Genomic DNA, 5,650 nt, shown 5'->3' with positions numbered 1-5,650 from the left:
GCCTTTCATTTGTCCCCATTTTTATGTTTAAAAGTGTCCTGAACCAGCTTGGGAGAAGAGCATAAGCGACTACTCTCCAAGGTGGTCAAAGAAAGACTAGCATGTCACGAGGTTCTATGGCTGGTGGGTGACCAGCTTCACCTTGCATACGCATGAGTTGCCAGATGCCACAGAACCCTTGCTTTACAGTCTTTGATTGTTTTTAACCAGTTTCCTGCTGGCACAAGAAGATTATCCTATTGTTAAGACTGAGCGTTTGCTAGGTATGAAAAATGAAAAAAGGATTAAAATATTTGTCATATTTAAAAGTTTAAATACCATAAAACTAAAGGTTCCAGGAACTTATAAATTTCTCAGATATTTTCAAAAGGTTAAGTCAACTTTTCAGTGGGGATAATACTACCTGAGTGCTACTAAGCCTTTTTCTAGGCAGTTTATGTAACAAACTAGTCACTGCCCAAACTGAAGTGGAAAGATGTGATTTCTCAAAATTATGTATAAATACTCATCCCTTGAACTTGTGCTTTTACTGTATTCACATTTCAATTCAATAGCAAGATTCTGTTTTAACAGAAATACTAGCCAGTATCTAAATAACAGTATTATTTGTCAAAGATTAACACTATCTTGGCAGGGGGTTCTAAGACTTTATTCCTAAAACAAAAATGAATGTTGGAGTTTCAAAACTTCAAGACCATAACTTGTCCATCCAGGAGTAAGATATCTTGCAAATATCTCCATACATCTTGCCTGAGGTGTTATGCAGTCCTTTAAAATCTCTGGAAGAAGAAACTGAACTTATAACTGATATTTTATGTAAACTGTAGTAAACAATTTAAGAATATTTAAGTATGCATTGAAAAAAATACATTTTATTTATATTCTGCAGTGTTTGCATTAATATTAGTATTTGAGAATTAGTAAATAATTTTTTATAAAAAATGTAGTCATGAAAATACATAATCTGAAAATATGTTATTGTTATAATACAATTAAGTTTGTTCATACTTACCTGGCAGATATATATATAGCTGTATTCTCCGAAGTCCGACAGAATTTCAAAACTCGCGGCACACGCAGTGGGCGGCCAGGTGGTAGTACCCATTCCCGCCGCTGGGAGGCGGATATCAGGAACCATTCCCATTTTCTATTCATATTTTATCAGTGCCACTGTCTCCTGAGGGGAGGTGGGTGGGCACTTAATTATATATATCTGCCAGGTAAGTATGAACAAACTTAATTGTATTATAACAATAACATTTTGTTCATGAAACTTACTTGGCAGATATATATATAGCTGAATCCCACCTTCGGATGGTGGGAAGAGACAGACTAGGATTTGTAGGAAACTTAAATTAAGTAGATGATATACACCTTGGTTCCTCACCTGTTAGCAAAGTAGACTCTGTGATTACTGTCACTTCAGCCTGCTTGTGCTTAATCAGAGTTGCCAGCCAGGTGGAGACCTGTAGTGCTGGTGCGCTCTGGATGCTCTGTCAACGGGGACGTGACCTCAATGTGACAAGAGCATAGAGCCATACAAATGAGGGCAACGAAGCAACTGACCACCACCTGACCAACTATCCAAGACCCCCTGAACACTAGGCTAAGAGATGGGAGGTCTTCACCAAAACCTCACCACAACCAAAACCACAACAACAACTAACTAACCTAAACCTAACTAAGGGATAGGGAGAGAGCTACCTTCAGCCCCAAGACTGTGTCTGCAGAAACGTATGCCAAGAGAACAACAGTCCTCGTATATCGTTCTCACATCTCTCAAGTAGTGTGAGGCGAATACTGAATTGCTCCTCCAAAAGGTGGCGTCAAGGATGTCCTTGATCGACATGTTCCTTTGGAAGGCAAGCGAGGTTGCGACAGCTCTGACCTCGTGAGCTTTCACTCGCAAGAGGCTCAAATCGATCTGTGTGGAAGACGAATGAGCCTCTTTAATGACGTCCCTCAGAAAGAACGCCAATGCGTTCTTAGATAATGGTATATCGGGTCGTTTAACCGAACACCAGAGATTATCTGAGGAACCTCGTACTTCTTTAGTCTTGTGGACATAAAACTTTAGAGACCCTGACAGGGCACAGGACTCTCAGGTTCTTGGCCCACAAGGCTTGTCATACCCTTGATTTCAAAGCTCCTTGGCCAAGGGTTCGACGGGTTTCATTCTTTGCTAAGAAAGTGGACTCAAAGAGCAGACAGCATTGTCCCCTTTGAAGCCCACTCTCTTACAAATGGCCTGAATTTCGCTAACTCTCTTCGCCGTCGCCAGAGCAGTTAGGAAAAGAGCCTTCTTCGTCAAGTTCCTAAGAGACGCTTCATGTAGAGGTTCGAAAGGACTCGACATTAACAGTCTAAGGACTAAATCAAGTTCCAAGAAGGAGGCCTCGCCTGAGGTATCTTGGATGTCTCAAATGATCTCAGGAGATCGTGAAGATCCCTGTTATCAGACAGGTCTAGTCCTCTGTGACGGAAGACTGCCGACAGCATACTCTTATATCCCTTGATGGTCGGGACAGCTAGCTTCTGTACATTCCTCCAAAAATAGCAGGAAATCAGCTATCTGGCTCACAGAGGTAGTGGAAGAGGAAATTCCCTCCTTTCTACACCATGCCCTGAAGGAAGCCCACTTCGACTGGTAAACAGCTCTCGAGGACGTTCTCCTAGCATTGGCGATTGCCTTTGCAGCTGCTTTAGAAAAACCTCTCGCTCTGGCAGCTTTTCGATAGTCTGAACGCAGTCAGACCCAGAGCGGAGAGGTTTCGGTGATATCTTGCGAAGTGGGGCTGTCTGAGTAGATCTTTCCTCCAGGGCAACGTCCTCGGAAAGTCTATGATGAATGACATTACCTCTGTGAACCATTCCTTCGCGGGCCACATCGGGGCGATCAGGGTCAACCTCGTCCCCTCCGATGCCGCGAACTTCCTTACTACTTCCCCCATGATCTTGAATGGCGGGAAGGCATACAAGTCAAGCGGTTCGTCCAGTCCCAGAGCAGAGCGTCTATCGCGACTGCTCCCGGATCCAGCACAGGGGAGCAATAAAGAGGCAACCTCTTTGTTCTCGACGTCGCAAATAGGTCGACTAACGGACACCCCCACAGTCTCCAGAGCTCTCGACAGACGTCCTGGTGCAAAGTCCATTCCGTCGGCAGGATCTGATCTTGTCGGCTGAGAAGGTCTGCTCTGACGTTCTGGACTCCTGCGATAAATCTCGTCAGGATCCTTATCCGTCTCGCATCTGCCCACAGCAGAATCTCCCTCGCTAAATAAAAAAGAGGACGGGAGTGTGTACCTCCCTGCTTCTTTAGGTACGCAAGGGCTGTGGTGTTGTCCGAGTTGACTTGGACTACTTTCTCTGCAACCTTTTGTTGGAAGAACTGTAGCGCCAGAAAAACCGCTGCTAGTTCCTTTACATTGATGTGCCAGGACTGTTCCCCCTCCAGGTGCCTGACACTTCCTCCCCTCCCAGTGTTGCTCCCCATCCCGACACCGAGGCGTCGGAAAACAACACTAGGTCTGGGCTCAGAAGCTTTAGGGACAACCCCTCTCGAAACTTCCGAGGATCTAGCCACCATCTTAGATGGTTCTTCACCGATTTGGTGATGAAAAGGGTCGCATTCAGATCCTCTCTGACTCTCCATTCGTCTGCTAAGAAAAACTGGAGAGGTCTGAGGTGTAGTCTTCCCAGGGAAACAAACTTTTCCAGCGAGGAAATGGTTCCCAGCAGACTCATCCATTCCCTCGCCGAGCAAGCTTCCTTCCCCAGGAAGGCCGAAACTCTCTCTAAGCCTTGCTGCTGTCGTTCCTGGGACGGAAACGCTCGAAAAGCCACTGAATCCATCCGAATCCCCAGATACACGATGGACTGTGTTGGGGTCAGATGCGACTTTTCGAGGTTGACCAGAAGTCCCAGGGACTTCGCCAAGGCCAAAGTGAAGTGAAGGTCCTTCAGACACCTTTCTTCTGACGATGCTCTGATCAGCCAATCGTCGAGATACAGGGACACTCTTATTCCTGCAGAATGTAACCATCTCACTACGTTTTTCATGAGCATGGTAAAAACCATCGGAGCCGTGCTTAAACCGAAACAAAGGGCTCGGAATTGCCAAACTTTGTCCCTTAGCATAAACCTCAGAAACTTTCTTGAAAGAGGGTGGATAGGCACGTGAAAGTATGCGTCCTGTAGGTCCAAGGACACCATCCAGTCGCCCGGTCTTAAGGCTCCTAGAACCGACTGAGGTGTTTCCATCTTGAATTTTTTCTTTTCTACGAAAAGATTCAGGCTGCTTACGTCCAAGACTGGACGCCACCCCGACGACTGCTTTGGTACCAGGAAAAGTCTGTTGTAGTATCCTGGTGACCCCAGGTCTAAGACCTGCTCCACCGCTCTTTCATGATCATTTGATCTAAAAAGATCTAAAAGAACCTGATGTTTCTCCCCTTGATACGACGGGGAAAGATCTCTGGGAGTCTAGAAAGAGGAGGAGGGTCCACAAAGGGGATCTTGTACCCCTGTTCCACTATCTTGAGGGACCACGCATCTGTATCTCTCTCTCTCCACGCACCCGCAAAGAACTTTAGCCTGGCTCCGACAGGCATCTGAAGGACTTTCTTCTCACTTAGAGGATTTAGGTTTGAAGGAACCTCTTCCTCTTGCAAGTCCTCTCCCTCGAGGAGCAGCTCTCGAGGGAGGCGCGCTACGAAAGGGTTTAACCTTCCTAGGAGGTCGTCCAGACGACGACATGGTAGGGACTGCGGGAACGTCTTGACTGGGCCAAGAGATCCTGGGTAGCCTTCTCTTGTAGGCTCACTGCCAGGTCCCTTACCATAGCCTGGGGGAAGAGATGGCTCAAAAGAGGTGCAAAGAGAAGCTCTGCTTTCTGCGATGCAGAAACAGACCTCGCTGTAAAATTGCAGAAAAGCGCTCTCTTCTTGAGGAAAGCAGTGCCGAAATGAGACACTAACTCTTCCGAGAACCATCCCTGACGGCCTTGTCCATGCATGACAACACATTGGACAGCTCCCCCAGACTCAAAGAATCAGGACTCCTAGATTGAAGATCCAGGACTCCTAGGCACCAGTCTAGGAAGTTAAAGACTTCCAGTCTTTAACAGACCTTTCATGTGATGGTCGATCTCCGTTGGTGTCCATGAAATCTTAGCGGACGATAAAAGGGATCTCTTCTGGGCGTCTACCAGACTAGCAAAGTCCCCTTGGGAAGAAGACGGGATCTTAACCCTTATACTTCAGCTTTGGTCTCATACCAAATGCCGCCTTTCCCACTGAGTCTTGAAGGAGGAAGGGCGAAAGTCGACTTGCCCTGATCCTTCCGACGTCCCATCCAATCCTGCAATTTCTTGAATGCTCTCTTAGTGGACAAGGAAGTCTTCATCTCTACCACTTCCGAAACCTTGCCCGACTTCGAAGACGAAAACTGAGAGGAGGAGACTTAGGAGCTGCAGGCTGGAACTTCTCACCAAACAAAGAACGTAAAAGACGAACCAGCACCTTGTAGTCGGAAACCGACGAAAACTGACGGCTGTTCTTCCTCCACTGAGTCCGCCGGACTACTAAGCTCTCCTTCCTCCCGAAGAGGCAAAGGAGATTGAACCTCTGGAGAGGGCGTGCGCCCAACGGGT

Source organism: Macrobrachium nipponense, chromosome 1 (genome assembly GCF_015104395.2).
Source record: "Macrobrachium nipponense isolate FS-2020 chromosome 1, ASM1510439v2, whole genome shotgun sequence".
Classification (NCBI taxonomy): domain Eukaryota; kingdom Metazoa; phylum Arthropoda; class Malacostraca; order Decapoda; family Palaemonidae; genus Macrobrachium; species Macrobrachium nipponense.
Note: the sequence above shows the minus strand (reverse complement) of the source record.